General features: G+C 37.8%; 2 pseudogenes across 1 annotated transcript; both read right to left on the reverse strand.

Annotated features, from left to right (window-relative positions):
* Positions 1-1,323: 1,323 nt before the first annotated feature.
* Positions 1,324-2,719, reverse strand: LOC101005853 (annotated as a pseudogene). The gene has a single exon (XR_163381.5). The product of XR_163381.5 is annotated as a histone deacetylase 1 pseudogene (transcript).
* A 15,001-nt stretch (positions 2,720-17,720) lies between these two features.
* LOC101006193 lies at positions 17,721-18,563 on the reverse strand (annotated as a pseudogene).
* Positions 18,564-19,859: the final 1,296 nt, after the last annotated feature.

A 19,859-nucleotide genomic window follows, 5' to 3' on the forward strand; every position in this document is an offset into this window, starting at 1 on the left:
TTAAAAAACACAATTTATGAAAACTATCACAAGTATAACATTTGAATAATATTATATCTATTAAAGAAATCAAATTTGTAATTAAAAACTTTCCCACAAAGAATAATTTAGCCTCAGATGATAGTAAATTTTTCAAAACATTTAAGAGAAAAATAACATCAGTGTCACACAAATTCTTCCAGAGGATAAGAAAGGAAGGAATGGTTCTGAACTCATTTTATGTGATTATAATAATACTTATGAGAAAATCTGACAAGGACATAATAAGAAAATTAAAGGCCAATCTCCCTAATGGAGGAAAATAAAAATTATTATTATTATTTTTTATATAGAAATGTACCATTTTATTACAAAGAGGCTCACAAAAATGAAAATAATATCTCAAAAAGGAAACTAGACTGGCGATCTCCACCTGCAGAATTAGGAGAAGACAGGGAGCAGGCAGTGTTTCGTGGCTCACTTGAGGCCAGTGGGAAGGTATGAAGACAGAACCAATTTAAAAATGGCTGATGTTATCTTAGGAGCCTGAAAAGAATAGGAGATCCTTGAAGACCCAGCCACCCCTTCTAGAATGTTCAATAAGGGCACCTTTCCAAAGCTACTAAGCAGGCACTTCGCATTTCAGGATTTTGTCTTATGGTTGCATAAAAGCATCCCTTTCACCCAGACCTGACACCCTTTATGGTTCAAAGTTAAGAACTGGGGAACAATGGGTGGCAACGCGGCCCCTGGAAGAGCTCACCCAGCACAGCCTCCCTGGGCTCAGGGCCTTGGTTTCTGTCCCTGGGGATATTCATATTTAATACATTTTTATATAAATACACAGAGAAATAGAAAATATAAAATCTGAGGGGTTGGGGGAGAAAGGCGAGGGACTCAGCAGGAAACCAGAGCTAGAGAGGTCTGTTCAGGCCAACTTGACCTCTTCCTTGACCCCTTTGGCTTCTGGCTTTTCCTCCTTGGTTTTCTCCTCTTCTGTGACTTCTTTCTTCTCCTCTGGGTCTTTCTCTTTTTCATCCTCTGTTTTGACTCTCTTGGCTTTTTTTTTTTTTTTTATTTTTTTTTTTGCTTTTTTTTTTTTGAGACGGAGTCTCGCTCTGTCGCCCAGGCTGGAGTGCAGTGGCCGGATCTCAGCTCACTGCAAGCTCCGCCTCCCGGGTTCACGCCATTCTCCGGCCTCAGCCTCCCGAGTAGCTGGGACTACAGGCGCCCGCCACCTCGCCCGGCTAGTTTTTTGTATTTCTTAATAGAGACGGGGTTTCACCCTGTTAGCCAGGATGGTCTCGATCTCCTGACCTCGTGATCCGCCCGTCTCGGCCTCCCAAAGTGCTGGGATTACAGGCTTGAGCCACCGCGCCCGGCTCTCTTGGCTTTTTTGAAGTTGGAAGAATTCTTGCGGCCCCCCTCTCCTTCCTCTTCAGAATCGGAGAACTCTTCCTCACAGGCAATTCGTTTGTCAGAGGAGCAGATCGAGATGCGCTTGTCAGAGTCTTCTTCGTCCTCATCGCCACTCTCCTCAGGGATGGCGTCCTCAGGAATCGCCTGCATTTGGACCCCAGGTGCGTGCGGCAGCATTCTAAGGTTCTCAAACAGTCGCTGTTTGATCTTCTCCAAGTACTCATTCGTGTTCTGGTTAGTCATATTGGAAGGACTGATGTGGAGCTTGAAATCTGGTCCAAAGTATTCAAAGTAGTCGTTGTATGGAAGCTCATTAGGGATCTCCGTATCCAGGGTCACAGCTGTCTAGTATGTCCAGCACCGGGCAACATTACGAATGGTGTAACCACCACCTCCCAGCATCAGCATAGGCAGGTTAAAGCTCTTGACAAATTCCACACACTTGGCGTGCCCTTTGATGGTTAGATTGAAGCAACCTAACCGATCCCCAGATAGGCAGTCTGAGTCACACTGTAAGACCACCGCACTAGGCTGGAACATCTCCATTACTTTGGACCTGACCGGCTTGAAAACGGCCTCACAGGACTCGTCATCAATCCCATCTCGGAGCGGGTAGTTAACAGGGGCTTGCCTTTGCCAGCCCCGATATCCTGTAGGTCCCCAGATCCTGGGAAGTACTCTCTATACTTATGAAAGGACACAGTCATGACTCGGTCTGTGGTATAGAAGGCCTCTTCCACGCCGTCGCCATGGTGAATATCAATGTCAATATACAGCACCCTCTGGTGATGCTTTAGCAGTTCCAGAATGACCAAGACGGTATTATTGACGTAACAGAAGCCAGATGCCTCAGACTTCTTTGCATGGTGCAGGCCCTCAGCCCAATTCACAGCGATGTCCGTCTGCTGCTTATTAAGTTTCACAGCACTTGCCACAGAACCACCAGTAGACAACTGACAGAACTCAAACAGGCCGTCGAATACTGGACAGTCCTCACCAAGGTTGAATCTCTGCATCTGCTTGCTGTACTCCGACGTGTTATCTGGACGGATGGAGTGCAAGAATTTAATGTAGTTGTCGCTATGGTACTTGGTCATCTCCTCAGCATTGGCTTTGTGAGGGCGATAGATTTCCATTTTTTGCTAGAGACCATAGTTGAGCAGCAAATTATGAGTCATGCGGATTCGGTGAGGCTTCATTGGGTGGCCTTGTCCGTAGTAGTGATTTCCAACATCCCCATCGTAGTAGTAACAGACTTTCCTCCTGGTGCCCTGCGTCTGCGCCATCTTGCTCGCCTCCCGTCCCTACCATCAGTCGGTCCATCTGCCCTCAAAAATTTTTATTATTTATTATAAAATTGAATCCAGTAATAAAGTGAACAGTTGTCATGATCAAGTTTGGTTTCTTCTATGGATTCAAAGGTGATATGATATTTTTGAAATTCATTTAATTATTATATCAAAGTTTGGATAGCTTTAGTTTCATGAGTACTCTCTTGTCCTATGATATATTTAACATATTTTTAAAGAAAATACCTTAATGTGGCTGGGTGTGGTGGCTCATGCCTGTAATCCCAGCATTTTGGGAAGCCAAGGTGAGTGGATCACTTGAGGTCAGGAGTTTGAGACCCGCCTGGCTAACATGATGAAACCTCATCTCTATTAAAAATACAAAAATTAGCCAGGCGTGGTGGGAGGCGCCTGTAATTCCAACTATGCGGGAGGCTGAGACACGAGAATCACTTGAACCCGGGAGACAGAGGTTGCAGTGAGCCAAAATCATGTCACTGCACTCCAGCCTGGGCGACAGAGCAAGACTCCGTTTAAAAAAAAAAAAAAAGAATTGACTTTTCAGTTTCTACATAAAATCTGCTGAAGTTTTCATAGGGGTCAAAATATACCAATTTGCAACTAATTGACGTCTTTATAATATTGAGTTTTTCAATTAACATGTCATATCCCTCCATTTATTTTGATCCTCCTTAATTTCTCTTAATAATGTCTGATAGCTTTCTGTATAGGGCTCTTGCACGTGTTTTGTTAGATTTGTTCTTAGGTATTTGATGCTATCATAAAAAGTATCTTCTTTTTCTCAAATTTTAATACTGATTGATTTTTGTGTATTGACCTTTTATCCAGTGAACTTTCCTAATACACTTACTATTTCTAACAGATGTGTATAGATTATTTTAATCTTTTCAATACATAACAGTGTCATAAGCAAATAATAAATCTCTTATTTTTTCACTTCTAGTGCTTTTACCTTTTATTTATTTTTGTTACTTTATTTCACTGGCTGGCACTTTCATTACAGTGTTGAATGTAAGTGATGACAACAGGTGTTCTTGTTTTATTGCCACTCTAAGGAGGAAAACTTTTAATATTTCACCACTAAATATGATGTTTGCTATAAGATTTTGTTTCATATACTAAGGATGTGTTCTTCTATTCCTGGTCTGCTAGAAATGTTTTTCTTATTACAAACAGGTATAGAATTTTAACCTTCATCCTAATTCATTTATTGAGATTCTCATAGACTTTTTCTAATTTATACCTCTTTTCTCATTTTTCCTTGATGTTTACCCATTCAAATAATTGATGACAAATTGATTTTTCTTGACAAAAAGTTAATTTTTATTATTATAATGAATGCAATATTTATTAAGTTCATATTAAGGTTTTTTGTTTGTTTGTTTGTTGGTTTGTGTGTTTTTTGTAGAGATAGAGTTTTACCATGTTGGCCAGGTTGGCGTTGAACCCCTGGCCTCTAGTACTCAGCCCGCCTTGGCCTTCCAAAATGCTGGGATTACAGGCATGAGCCACCACACCCAGCCACATTAAGGTATTTTCTTTAAAAATATGTTAAATATATCATAGGATGAGAGAGTATTCATGAAACTAAAGCTATCAAAACTTTGATATAATAATTAAATAATTTTGAAAAATATCATATCACCTTTGAATTCAGAGTAAACCAAACTTGATCATAGCAATGTATTTTATCACTGGATTCAATTTTATAATATATAATAAAAATTTTTGTTTATGTTCATTAGGGAGATTGACCTTTAAATTTTACCAAAGTGCTGAGATTACAGGCATGAGCCACTGTGCCCGGCCTGACAAGTCAATTCTAAAAATTATATTGGGACTGCAAAAGCATAAGAATATTCAGAGCAATCACAGCGAGGAAGAATAAAACGAAACCACCAGATATGAAAACCTATCATTAATAGATGTGGACTAGTTCAGCATGGTATTATTGGTGCATCTGTAAATAGAATAATGGAATCGAGAATCCAGAAACAGATCAACACATGTATGTTCACAAGATTTATAACATAGTTTAAATGCAACGGAGAAGAAATGTTTTGCTTAAACGGGTCATTTTTATATTCGTATGAAGGAAAGACCCTTACTTCACACCACAAAAATGGATTTCTCAATGGATTGAAAATCTAAACATGTATGAAACTTTTAGAATCTAACATGGGGAAATAGCTTCATTACCAATAGAATAAACGTAGATTTCTTTATTTTTTTTTTGGAAATTATTGTGGATTTGTTTTACATAATTTGCCTTCCCTTAATTTCAGAATAGTCACTATTTTTTATATTCAATATTTTCACATAAATTGTGTTTAATCAAGAGTAACAACAAATTAGACAATCTTTCTTGAGTGATTGCATCTCTTAGATAATATTTATTGATTTCAATTTGGAGTAGTATTATTTACTACACAGTCACAATTAGAATGACCAAATCTTTTTTTAACTTTTATTTTATGTTTAGGGGTATATGTGCAACTTTTTTATATAGGTAAACTGTGTCACTGGGGTTTGTTGTACAGATTATTTTGCTACCCAGGTGTTAAACCTACTATTCATTAGTTATGCTTCCTGATCCTCTCCCTCATGCCACTCCTCACCGTCAGGTAGGTGCCAGAGTCTGTTGTTTCCCTCCATGCATCCTTGTATTTTCATCATTTAGCTCCCACTTATAAGTGAGAACATGCGGTAATTGGTTTTCTGTTTCTGTGTTAGTTTGCTAAGAATAATGGTCTCCAGCACTATATGAGTTCCTGTGAAGAACATGATCTTTTTCTTTTTTATGGCTGCATAGTATTCCACAGTGTATATGTACCATATTTTCTTTATCTAGTTGACCATTGATGGGTATGTTAATTGATTCCATGTCTTTGTTATTGTGAATAGTGTTGCAGTGAATATATATGTGCATGTGTATTTATGATAGAATGATTTATATTCCTTTGGGCATATACCCAGTAATGGGATTGCTGGGTTGAGTGGTATCTCTGGATTTAGCTCTTTGAGAAATTGCCACACTGTTTTCCACGATGGTTGAACTAATGAACTCAACAGTGAATAAGCATTCCATTTTCTCCACAAGTTTGCCAGCATCTGTTACCTTTTGACTTTTTAGTAATAGCCATTCTGACTGGTATGAGAAGGCATCTCATTGTGTTTTGATTTGTATTGCTCTAATGATCAGTGATGTTGAGCTTTTCTTCACATGCTTGTTGGCTGCATGTATGTCTTCTTTTGAAAAGTGTGTTCACGTCCTTTGCCCACTTTGTAATGGAATTTTTTTTTTTTTTTGGTAAACTTGTTTAAGTTCCTTATAGATGCTGAATATTAGACTTTTGTCACATGCACAGTTTGCAAATATTTTCTCCCATTCTATAGGTTGTCTGTTTACTGTGTTGATGTATGTTTATTTTGCTGTGCAGAAGCTTTTAAGTTTAATTAGGTCTCATTTACCAATTTTTGCTTTTGTTGCAATTGCTTTTGGCATTTTTGCCATGAAATCTTTGCCCATTCCTATTTCCAGAATGGTAGTTCCTAGGTTGTCTTCCAGTGTTTTTATAGTTTTGGGTTTTACACTTCAGTCTAAACCATCATGAGCTGATTTTTGTATATGGTGTAAGGAAGGGGTCCAGTTTCAATCTTCTGCGTGGCTAGTCAGTTATCCCAGTGCCATTTGTTGAATAGGGAGTCTTTTCCCCATTGCTTGTTTTTGTCAGCTTTGTCAAAGATCAGATGGTTGTAAGTGTGCAACCTTATTTCTCGGCTCTCTATTCTGTTACGTTGGTCTATGTGTCTGTTTTTGTACTAGTATCATGTTGTTTTGTTATTGTAGCCCTGTAATACTGTTTGAAGTCTGGTAACGTGATGCCTCCAGCTTTCTTCTTTTCGCTTAGGATTGCCCTGGCTATTCAGGCTGTTTTTTGGTTCCATATGAAGTTTTAAGTAGTTTTTTTCTAGATCTGTTAAGAATGTCCTTAGTAGTTTGATATGAATAGCATTGAATCTATAAATTGCTTTGGGCAGTATGGCCATTTTAACGATATTGATTCTTCCTATCCATGAGCATAGAATGTTTTTCCAATTGTTTGTGTCATCTTTGATTTTTCTTGAGCAGCTCCTTGTAGCTTTTTTTGTAGCTCTCCTTGTAGAGATCTTTCACTTTTCTGGTTAGTTGTGTTCCTAGGTATTTTATTCTTTTTGTGGCGATTGTGAATGGGATTGCATTCCTGATTTGGCTCTTGGTTTGACTCTTGTTTTATACGGATGCTGGTGATGTTACTACATTGATTTTGTATGCCAAGACTTTGCTGAAGCTTAAGAAGCTTTTGGTCTGAGACTATGGGGTTTTCTAGGTATAAGATCATGTCGTCTGCCAAAAGGGATAGTTCAACTTCCTCTCTTTCTATTTGATGACTTTCATTTCTTTCTCTTGACTTACTGTTCTGACCAGGACTTCCCATACTATGTTGAACAGGGGTGGTGAGAGGGGACATCCTTGACTTGTGCTGCTTTTCAAGGGGAATGCTTCCAGCTTTTGCCTATTCAGTGTGATGTTGGCTGTGGGTTTGTCATAAATGGCTCTTGTTATTTTGAGGTGTATTCCTTTAATAACTAGTTTATTGAGAGTTTTTAACATGAAGGGGTTTTGAATTTTATTGAAAGCCTATTATGTCTCTATTGAGATAATCATGTGGATTTCTTTTCCTTTTACAAAATTTTTTTTATTTCTATAGGTTTTTGGAGAACTGGTGATGTTTGGTTACATTAGTTCTTTATTGGTGATTTCTGAGATTTTGGTGCACCCATCACCTGAGCAGTGTACACTGTACCCAATGTGTAGTCTTTTATCCCTCACCATCCCTGACCCTTTCTCCAGAGTCTCCAAAGTCCAATGTATCAATCTTATGCCTTTACATCCTCATAGCTTAGCTCTCACATATGAGTGAGAACATACAATGTTTGGTTTTCCATTTCTGAGTTACTTCATTTCTGAGTTACTTCATTTAGAATAATAGTCTCCAATTCCATTCAGGTTGCTGCAGATGTCATTATCTCATCTATTTTTATGGCTGAGTAGTATTCCATGGTATGTGTGTGTGTGTGTGTATATATATATATATATACACACACATTTTCTTTATCCATTCATTGATTGATGGGCATTTGGGTTGTTTCCATATTTTTGCAATTGCAAATTGTGCTGCTATAAACATGTGTGTGCAAGTATCTTTTTAATATAATGGCTTCTTTTCCTCTGGGTAGTTACCTAGTAGTGGAATTGCTGGATCAAATGGTAGATCTACTTTTTGTCCTTTAAGGAAACTCCATACTGTTTTCTGTAGTGATTGTACTAGTTTACATTCTTACCAGCAGTGTAAAAGTGTTCCCTTTTCACCACATCCATTCCAACATCTACTGGTTTTTAAATTTTTTGATTATGTCAATTCTTGCAGGAGTAAGATGGTATCACATTGTGGTTTTGATTTGCATTTTTCTGATAATTAATGATGTTGAGCATTTTTCATATATTTGTTGGCCATTTGCGTATCTTCTTTTGAGAATTGTCTATTCATGTCCTTAGCCCACTTTTTGATGGGATTGTTTGTTTTCTTCTTGCTGATTTGTTTGAGTTCTTTGAAGAACTGGATTCTGTATATTAGTCCTTTTTCAAATGTAAAGATTGTGAAGATCTTCTCCCACTCTGTGGGTTGTCCCTTAACTCTGCTGATAATTTCTTTTGATGTGTACAAGCTTTTTAGTTTAATTAAGTCCCATCTGTTTATCTTCAATTTTTTTGCATTTGTTTTTGGGTTCTTGGTAATGAACTCTTTGCCTAAGCCAATGTCTAGAAGGGTTTATCTGATGTTATCTTCTAAAATCTTTATGGTTTTGGGTCTTAGATTTAATTCTTTGATCTATCTTGAGTTAACTTTTGTATAAGATGAGACATGAGGATTCAGTTTCATTCTTCTACATGTGGTTTGCCAATTATCCCAGCAACATTTGTTCAATAAGGTGTACTTTCCCCACTTTGTGTTTTTGTTAGCTTCATCGAGTATCAGTTGGCTGTAGCTATTTGGGTTTATTTCTGGGTTCTGTATTCTGTTCCATTGGTCTATGTGCTTATTTTTATACCAGTACTATGCTGTTTTGGTGACTATGGTCGTAAAGTATAATTTGAAGTCTGGTAATGTGATGCCTCCAGATATGTGTGGTTCTTTTGTTGTTGTTGTTGTTTGTTTTTTTGTTTTGTTTGGTTTTTATTAGTCTTGCTTTGGCTATGTGGGCTCTTTATTGGTCCCACATTTATTTTAGTATTGTTTTTTCTAGTTATGTGAAGAATGATGGTGCCATTTTGAGGGGAATTGCATTGAATTTGTAGACTGCTTTTGGCAGTATGATCATTTTCACAATATTGATTCTACCCATTTATGAGCATGGGATGTGTTTCCATTTGTTTGTGTCACTGGTGATTTCTTTCAATATTGTTTTGTAGTTTTCCTTGTAGTGGTCTTTCACCTCCTTGGTTAGGCATATTCCTAAGTATTTTATTTTATTTTTTGCAGCCATTGTGAAGGGGTTTGAGGTCTTGATTTAATTCTCAGCTTGGTCACTGATGGTGTATAGGAGAGCTACAGATATGTGAACATTAATTTTGTGTACTGAAACTTTACTGAATTCATTTCCCAGTTCCAAGAACTTTTTTGGATGAGTCTTCAGGGTTTTCTGGGTATACAATCATATCAACAGCAAACAGTGACAGTTTGACTTTCTCTTTACCAGTTTGGATGCCCTTTATTTCTTTCTCTTGTCTGATTATTCTGGCTAGAACTTCCAGTACTATGTTGAATAGAAGTGGTGAAAAATGCCCATCCTTATCTTGTTCCAGTTCTCAGGAGGAATGCTTTCAACTTTTCCCCATTCAGTATAACGTTGGCTGTGGGTTTGTATTAAATGGCTATTATTAACTTAAGGTATGTCCCTTCTATGCCAATTTTGCTGAGGGTTTTAGTCATAAAGGGATGCTGGATTTTTGTCAAATGCTTCTTCTGTGCCTATTGAGATGATCGTGTGACTTTTGTTTTAAATTATATTTATGTGGTGTATCATGTTTATTGACTTATGTATGTTAAACCATCCCTGCATCCCTGGTATGAAACCCACTTGATTATGATGGATTATCTTCTTGCTGTGTTGTTGGATTTGGTTTGCTAGTATTTTGTTGAGGATTTTTGAATCTATATTCATCAGGGATAGTGGTCTGTAGTTTTCTTTTCTTGTTATGTCCTTCCCTGGTTTTGGTATTAGGGTGATACTGGCTTCATAGAATGATTTAGAAAGGATTTCCCTTTTCTCTATCTTTTGGAATAGTGTCAATAGGATGGGATTGGTACCAATTCTTCTTTGAATGTTTGATAGAATTCAGCTGTCAACCTTTCTGGTCCTGGACTTTCTTATTTTGACAATTTCAAAATTACCATTTCAATCCCGCTGCTTGTTATTGGTCTTTTCAGAGATTCTATACCTTCCTGGTTTAACCTAGTAGGGTTGTATATTTCAAGGAATATATTTCCAGGATATATTCTATATATATTTCTATATATATCCATTCTATATATGGATATATATAGAAAAATAGTTTTCTATTTTTGCATGTAAAGGTGTTCATCGTAGCCTTGAATAGTCTTTTGTATTTATGTGGTATCAGTTGTAATATCTTTTGTTTCTTTTCTAGTTGAGCTTATTTGCATCTTCTCTCTTCTTTTCTTGGTTAGTCTCACTAATGGTCTATCAATTTTATTTATCTTTTCAACAAAGACAGTTTTTTTTTTTTCATTTCTGTTTGGTATTTTTTGTTGTTTTAATTTCATTTAGTTCTGCTCTGATCTTCATTATTCCTTTTATTCTGCTGGGTTTGGGTTTGGATTGTTCTTGTTTCTCCAGTTACATAAGGTGTGACCTTAAATCGTCTGTTTGTGCTCTTTCAGACATTTAGATATAGGCATTTAATGCTATGAACTTTCATTTTAACACTGCTTTTGCTATATCCCAGAGGCTTTGAAAGGTTGTGTCACTATTATCATTCAGTTCAAAGAATGTTTTAATTTTTATCTTGATTTCATTGTTGATCCAAGGATCATTCAGGAGCAGGTTGTTTAATTTCCGTGTATATGCATGGCTTAGAGGGTTCCTTTTGGAGTTGATTTTCAATTTTATCCCACTGTGGTCTGAGAGGGTTCTTGATATAATTTCGATTTTCTGAAATTTACTGAGACTTGTTTTGTGCCCTATCATATGGTCTAACTTGGAGAATGTTCCGTGTGCTGATGAATAGAATGTATATTCTGTAGTTGTTTGGTAGAATGTTCTGTAAATATCTGTTAAGTCCATTTGTTGTAGGGCATAGTTTAAGTCCATTGTTTCTTTGTTGACTTTCTGTCTTGATACTTGTCTAGTGCTCTCAGTGGAGTATTAAAGTCCTACACTTTTGCTGTGTTGTCATCTATCTCATGTCTTAGATCTACTAGTAAGTGTTTTATAAATTTGCGAGCTCCAGTGTTGGGTGCATATATATTTAAAATTAAGACATTTTCCTGTTGAACTAGTTGTTTTATCATTTTATAATGCCCTTCTTTGTCTTTTTAAACTGCTGTTTCTTTAAAGTTAGTTTTGCCTGATATAAAAATAGCTACTCCTGCTCACTTTTGGTGTCCATTTCCATGGAATATCTTTTTCCACCCTTTACCTTAAGTTTGTGTGAGTCCCTAAGTGTTAGGTGAGTCTCCTGAGGATGGCAGAAACTTGGTTGGCGAATTCTTATCCATTCTGTCATTTTGTATCCTTTAAGCAGAGCACTTAGGCATTTACACTCAATGCTAGTATTGAGATATGAGGTACTCATCTATTCATTGTGCTAGTTGTTACCTGAATACCTTGGTTTCTTTTTCACTGTGTTATTGTTATATAGGTCCTATGAAATTCATGCTTTAAGGAGCTTCTGTTTTGGTGTATTTTGAGGATTTGTTTCAAGATTTAGAGCTCCTTTTAGCAATTCTTGTAGTGCTGGATTGGTTGTGGTGAATTAATTCTCTCCGCATTTGTTTGTCTGTATTTTTGTTTTGTCTCGCCATGTTTCTGCCATGTTTTGATATAAGGGTGATGCTGACCTCACAGTCATAAGTTGAGGAAGAGTCCCTCCTTCTCAATTTTTTGGAATAGTTTCTGTAGGAATGGTACCAGCTCTTCTTTATACATTTGGTATAATTCAGCTGTGAATCTCTCTGATCTTTTTTTTGGTTGATAAGCTGTTTATTACTGATTCAATGTCAAAGCTTGTTGTTGGTCTGTGCAGCGATTCAATTTCTTCCTGGTTCAGTCTTGGGAGGGTGTATGTGTCCAGGAGTTTATCCATTTCTTCTAGATTTTCTAATTTGTGTGCACAGAAGTGTTCATAACAGTCTCTGATGGTTATTTATAGTTCTGTGGGTTCAGTATTAATATCTTCTTTGTTGTTTCAAATTGTTTATTTGAATTTTATCTCTTTTCTTTTTTATTATTATAGCTAGTGGTCTATTTTATTTATTTATTTTTTTCAGAAAACAAACTCCTAGATATGTTACTATTTTGAGCGGCTTTGCATGTTTCAATCTCCTTCAGTTCAGCTCTGACTTTGGCTATTTCTTGTCTTCTGCTTCTTTTGGGCTTGGTTTCCTCTTGGTTATCTAGTTCTTTTAGTTGGGATGTTAGGTTGTCACATTGGGATATTTCTGACTTTTTGATGTGGGTGTTGAGTGCTATAAATTTGCCTCTTAACACTGCATTAACTGTGTCCCAAAGATTCTGGTATGTTGTATCTTTGTTTTCATTAGTTTCAAATAATTTCTTGGTTAATGTTTAATTATTATTTAAATTATTTATTTAATTATTTACCCAAAAGTCATTCGGGAGCAGGTTATTTAATAAAATCGTGTGGTTTTGAGCAATTTTCTTGATCTTGATTTTCAATTTCATGGCCCTGTGGTCCAAGAGAGTATTTGGTATGATTTCAGTTCTTTTGTATTTGCTGAGGATTGTTTTATGTCTGATTATGTGGTAGATTTTAGAGTATGTGCCATTTGGTGATGAAATTCTGTTGATTTTTGGTGGAGAGTTATGTAGGTGTCTATCAGGTCCATTTGATCCAGTGCTGCATTCAGAACCTAAACATCTCTGTTAATTTTCTGCCTTGATGATCTTTCTAACATTGCCAGTGAGAAGTTAAAGTCTCCCACTATTATTGTGTGTGAGTCTGTCACTTTGAATGGCTCTGAGCACTTGCTTTATGAATCTAGGTGATCCTGTGTTGGTTGCATATATATTTAGGATAGTTAGGTGTTCTTGTCGAGTCTGACCCTTTACCATTATGTAATGCTCTTTTTTGTCTTTTTTGATCTGCGTTGCTTTAAAGTCTATTTTGTCTGAAATGAGGACTGCAACTCTTGCTTTTTTCTGTTTTCCATTTACTTGGTAGACTTTTCTGTCATCTTAGTTTGAGCCTATGGGTATCATCTCATGTGAGATGGGTCTCTTGAAGACAATATACCATTGGTTCTTGGTTCTTTATCCAGCTTTCCACTCTGTGCCCATTAATTAGGGCATTTGGCTCATTTACATTCAAAGTTAATATTGATATATGTGGATTTGACACTGCCATGATGATGTTAGCTAGCTATTATGCAAACTTGTTTGTGTGGTTGCTTTATAGTGTTACTGGTCTGTGTACTTAAGTATGTTTTTGTATTGGCTGGTAATGGTGTTTCCTTTTGATATTTAGTGCTACTTTCAGGAGGTCTTGAAAGGCAGGTCTGGTGATAATAAATTTCCTTAGGATTTGCTTGTATGAAAATGATCTTATTTTTGCTTTGCTTATGAAGTTTAGTTTGACCAGATGTGAAATTCTTGGTTGGAACTTCTTTTCTTTAAGAATGTTGTATATAAGCCCCCAATCTCTTCTGGCTTGTAGGGTTTCTTCTGAAAGGTGTGCTGTTAGTCTGATGTGCTTCCTTTTGTAGTTAATGTGATCTGTCTCTCTGGCTGCCTTTAACATTTTTTTCTTTCATTTCAATACGGAGAACTCCTGCAAAATTGTATACGAAGAGATCATCCCCAAATGGGGATGACAGCACTGAAATACATGCTACACTTCTATCCAAGAAGATTATCCCTAAGTGGGAATGGCAGAGCTGAAAAGCACAAGTGAGGATGATCTCCTTGTGTAGAATCTTTAAAGGGTTCTCTGTATTTCCTGAATTTGACCGTTGGCTTCCTTAGCAAGTTTGTGGACGTTTTAATGAACAATATCCTAAAATATGCTTTCCAAGTTGTTTGCTTTCTTTCTGTTCCTTTCAGGGATGCCAATGATTCGTAAACTTGGCCTCTTTACATAATCTCATATTTATTGGAGGTTTTATTTATTCTTTTTCTTGTTTTTGTCTTTATTTTTGTCTGGCTGTCTTATTTCAGAGAGCCAGTCTTCAGGTTCTGAGATTCTTTCCTCAGCCTCGTATATTCTGCTGTCAATGCTTGTGACAGCATTGTGAAATTCCTGTAGTGTGTTTTTCAGCTCTGTTAGGTCAGTTAGATTCTTTTTTATACTGCCTATTTTGCCTGTCAGCTTCTGTATTCTTTTATTGTGCTTCCTGGTGATGAGTGGGGGTTCGGGATTCCCAGGGAAGAGGGGCTAGACTCATCTTTGGTGGTTGCTGTGTGCTGGAGGTGCCAGCATAGTGACTGGGTCCTTTGTTACTTCCCCAGTCTGAGGGTTGTTAGGTGGTACCCCTACAAGTGCAGTGGCAGTAGGGTTGTGGATTAACTCTTGGATTTTCTCCTCGGAGAAATACTGGGCTGTCTCTGATTGAAGTAGTCAGGTGAGGGCAGGGTGGTTGTGCTGGAGTCCCAGGTTGGGCAGCTCTGTCCAGTGAGGAAAAGCGAGGACTGGGACCTGCATGGAGAACAGGCCACCCACTTTTCTTTGAGGTTGGTGCTTGGTGCTGGGAGTCCAGACGAGCCCCTTGTCCCTGCAGACTCTCTAGAGCCTGGAGACAGCAAGGGCAAGGAATGTGGGACAGCAAATATGGCAACCCTCACCTTCCACTGGGACCTCTGACCCAAGGACTTGCAGAGCTGCTACTGGCTCAGCCCTGGTGGGAGACTGCTGGAGATCCATGTCAGGAGGACCCGCCCAGTGAGAAGATACAGGATTGGAGATCCGTGTAACAAACAGTCTGGCCACTTTTCCATAGGGCTGCTGCAGTATGCTGGAGGTCTGCTCCAGACCCTAATCATCTTGGAAGTTCCATTATCTGTTGCCAGCCCAAACACACCAGCAGGAAGTCCTGGTTGAGAGGTCCCTCCCAGTGAGGAGGAATGGGATTAGGGGGCTTTGTAAAAAAGTAGTCTGGCGCCTTTTCTGTAGAGCAGTTAGTGCTGTGCTATGCTGGGGGTCCACTCCAGCCCCCAGTTGCCTCAGACTCTCCAAAGCCTGAAGGCAACAATGACAAAGGCTGTGAAATAGTGAAGATGGTGGGCCACCCATTCCTCTGGGAGTTCCCTTTCAGGGAGGCCTAGAGCTGCTGCTAGCCAGGAAATACCAGTGGGGGAGGCTGAAGACCCCGGTGGGAAGACCTATCCCATTGAGGAGAAACAGAATCCAGGACTCACATAAAAAAGCAGTCTAGTCACTTTTTCAGAGGGTAGCTGCACTGTACTGGCTCCAGCCCCTAGCTGGCTGGGACTTTCTAAGGTCCGAAGCCAACAATGGCTAAGGTTGCAAAATAGCAAAGACGGTGGCCACCCCTCCCTCTGGGGGTCATGTCTCAGGGAGGTGTAATGCTGCTACTGGTGGCTGACTGTGGTTCCAAGCCAGTGGGATTTATCCTGCAAGGTACCGTAGGAGCAGGGCCTGCAGCTAGTCACTGCTCAGTCCCCGGGATTCAGCCCTTTTCCTGGGTTAGGTATGGGAGTCTAATCTCTTGCTTTGCTAGAGTTGCAGCTGCTTTGCTGGTGAGCATGGGTATCTAAGACTCCTTGGGCTCTATGTGTGCCTGAGCAGCTGTTCTGCCAAGACTCCATGTAGCTCTCTGCATGTCAGACTGCAGGCCCTGGTGGAGTGGGTACACCAGGGGATCTCCTGACCTGAGGGTTCCAAATATCCATGGGGGAAATGTGGGTTCCTCGAGGTCCCTTACCCTCTCAGCACTTCCCTGGGTAGGGGAAGCCCCCCAACTCCATGTCTCTCCCAGATGAGTGGTCATCCTGCCTTACTTTTCTTTGTTTCCTTGATGAATTCCAATGTGTGTATCTGGATGTTTCAGTTGAAGGTGCTGCATTTACTTAGCCCTTCTGTTTCTCTCCGTGAGTGCAGCACACATTAGTTGCTTCTAGTCGACTATCTTGGCCAGCCTCCAGCATACATTTCTTAAGCAGAAAACAAAAGGCACTAATCACAAAGGAAAAAAATTTAATAAACTAGACCATCAATGTTAAGATGTCTGCTATTCAAGAACTCTAAATGCTAACATTTAGGGACCTGCTTGCCTTACTGTCCAATCAGCTGATATTGAAGCTTATGAGTCTACAGGCCTTAAGACCCTTAACAGATGAACACAGAACAAATGAACACGAATAGATGAACATGGAACAGATAAGAGATGTCAGCAATCATTTGTTGAAGGCTAAAATGACTGTGTAGGAGTAGTCCAATGAGAAGTGAACCTATGTACATCTTTCTCTGACATGAGCTAAGTCAGTTGGCCACATCTCTATCCACTTTCCATCTTCTCTTATTTTTCTAAGGATAACAATCCTAATTTTTGTGAGTTTTTTTTCTGTTCATAGCCTTGTGTTTGTTTTCTCCCATGTCCTTTTCTTTATTTGGTTGGGTCTCTATCACAATAAAGGCTTAAAAAAATCCCTTACTATTATTTTAAGGGGATTTCAGGAAAGAGCGTGAATAAATGTTTGTGTGTATTCTTCCATGCTCAACCTACAGTCTTCAGGTGATTTGGGGGTAGACTAAACCTTGAGAACACTAGGCTATATCCACCAATGTGATATTAACCAACAAGAGAGAATACAAGACTGATTCCTTTTTATGTCGTATTTAAATTTCCAGGATCTATGTCTTGTGCGCTGATAGTTATTTTTGTAGTATATTTTTAAAAAAACTGTTAAAAATTTATTCTTACAGTTTGGGAATAATATTTTGATCCATATAGATTGGTTTGTTCAATTAAAATTTATTTCTTGATTATGTTACATGTATAATTATATATGGAGAAAACGTGAAAAGGGATGCCAGGATTTGAGTAAAAGATAAAGATTTATAATAAAAGCAAATCTTTTACTTAATTTTTGGGACCACTTTGAACCTTATTGAACTGTTATATTTCTTCAATCATTCTGAATTCATAAAGAATGTCAGTTTTTCTATGTCTGTTATAGATAAGTAATATGCATTACATTTTTATTTTTTAATTATACAAGTAATACATACTGATTGATAAAAAAATCTTGCAATCTGTCAGTAAGACACACAGGTTTAATCTTTCACCTTTTACCCACCATACTCTCCTCCAAAGACACTATTTTAACTTTTTTAGTATGTGTTTTTCTTTCTAAGAAGTTGTATGCATTTTTGAGCAAAGATCTATGTTATGATTTATAAACAAGTTTTAAAAATTCATCTATTACATTTTCAGGCCTTAGAATAATTTCTTTTTCTTTCTTTGTTTTCTTTTTTCTTTTCTTTTCTTTTTTTTTTTTTTGAGACAACATCTTGATCTGTCACCCAGGCTGGAGTGCAGTGGCACAGGCAGGCTCACAGCAACCTCAACGTCCAAGGCTCAAGTGATCCTCCAACGTCAGCCTCGCAAGTAGCTGGAACTACAGGCACATGCCACCATGCCAGGCTAATTTTTTATTCTTATATTTTGTAGACATGAGGCCTCAGTATATTCCAGGCTGGCCTCCAACTCTTGATCTCAAGCAGTCCTCCCTCCTTGACTTTGCAAAGTGCTGGATTACAAGCATGAGCCACTGTGCCCAGCCTTAGCATAATTTTCAATTGCTCAAAATCATGGTGATGTTACTCGATTTTATCATGTCTCATTTATTTTTCTGTAAGTAGATATATCTTTCCAAAAATGCAGTCAATTCCCCAACTTTTATATTGTTCTTCAAAAGCATCAGCATTTCCAAGACAATAAATACTGCATATTGTACCAAACAACCTTTCAATTTAAGCATGTGGAACATAAAAATGATGTTTTTACTTGAATCATAAGAAAGAACACACATGAGGAACTGAAACCCTTTTCTCAGGAGGAATGACATTATACTTGCAGAGCATTCACAATCCACCTGGATTAATGGTAACTAATGCTCCTCTATTCCAAATCCTGTCAAATTTGCCAATATTTGTTCTGGGAAGATAAAAAATGCTGCAACAGTACAATGAAATGTTCCCTAAAGAACTCTTATATATTTGGTTTCAGGAATTTCAGTGATTGGTTCTTCTGAGTAAGAAAGATTTGCTTTGTAAAACATTCTTGTATCTCAAGTTCACTGGTTTTCACACCAACTGCACTGTGTCCCTGGTCTGCAAACCATTTCATCTCAACTACTAATACTTTTCCGTATAGAGGAAAAAACATCCTCAATCCACTCTCACCTTTAAGAAAAGTATCCAAATGCTTTTATTAGCTTGTCTTGCCGTGCTTCCAGATTTACTACTTGGTGATTCTGTACCTCAGTATCGGAATACTCTTCAATAGCAAGTGAAGTTCATGTACTATTCATAGTTTCAGTGGCACCTGTCTCTCAAGCATATGTTTTCAATGCATTTGTTGGTTTACTATAAAAGATATCACGAAGAATACAGTTAAAGAGACGTGTACGGCTACGTGGGCATGCCACATTCCAGGAAGCTCCATGTGTTCAGCGTCAGCGAGTTCATATAGTATCTTGTTCTTGATTCGCAGATGCAGCATCTCTCATCTGTGGAAGCATATTATTTACCTATTTTGAACGTTTTATTGTTAGCTTTGGCTCTGTGTTTTTCCTCTCCAAGTCTTCTCTGTTTATTTTGGCCTTTTTAAAAATATATCAGAGGCCTTCTTCAAATATATGATAATATTTGACTTCCCATTCATATTAAAAAATGAGGCACTGCAAAGTGTATTAGTAGCTCTAAAGATGTTTTCAAACATATTAGGACTCAAAAAGTGCCTTCTATGCAGCACTAGGAAAGTGACTGGAGGATATGGTCTACCAAAACAAGGGAGCAAATAGAGAAAAAGGAAGATTAAAGGAACAGGGAATCCAACACAGGATGATGGCAAAGGGAATATTCAGGATGGTAGATATGCAATAGACCTGGAGAGAAACTAGCCCAAAGCCGAGCAAAGAGGTAAAAGGCTCCAAGAGGGAATACTTCCGGGAAAATGGGAATTGAGGAATTACCTGATGTGTTTGCTCCTGTGGAAAATAGTGTGGAAACAATGACGGAATGTTTGGGTACAATTAGTACTAGGTTCATAAAAATCTAAGAATATAAAGAAAAGGGTCAATTATTAATGTCTGGAAAAAGAAGAAATTATACGAGAAAAGAAAAGTAATAACAGTATACTAGTCAGTTCAACTACAAACAAAATGTATATGGTCATACCAATGTAAATGCTGAGTGCCAATTTTCCCTAAATTATGATATAACTATATTGAAAGCATGGGGAGGGGAAGTTTAGAAGTTTAAGTGTAAGAGGTCTAAATCCTTATCTACTATCATAGAAAGTCAAAAGGTAGAATTTAAGAGTGATTAATCAAGAAATAGCAATATAAGCATATTGTTTAGAAAAGTGGAGATAAGTGCCAGTAGAGATAACCAAAACATTTGAAAGTTGTCTCCTTTAAGGAGCAAATTTGGAAGTTTGGGAATAAATTGGCCAAGGGAACTATTGTTTACTAGTTGTCTTCTTAGCATTTTTCTTTTCTTTTCTTTTCTTTTCTTTTCTTTTCTTTTCTTTTCTTTTCTTTTCTTTTCTTTTCTTTTCTTCTTTCTTTCTTTCTTTCTTTCTTTCTTTCTTTCTTTCTTTCTTT

Source organism: Papio anubis, chromosome X (genome assembly GCF_008728515.1).
Source record: "Papio anubis isolate 15944 chromosome X, Panubis1.0, whole genome shotgun sequence".
Lineage (NCBI taxonomy): Eukaryota > Metazoa > Chordata > Mammalia > Primates > Cercopithecidae > Papio > Papio anubis.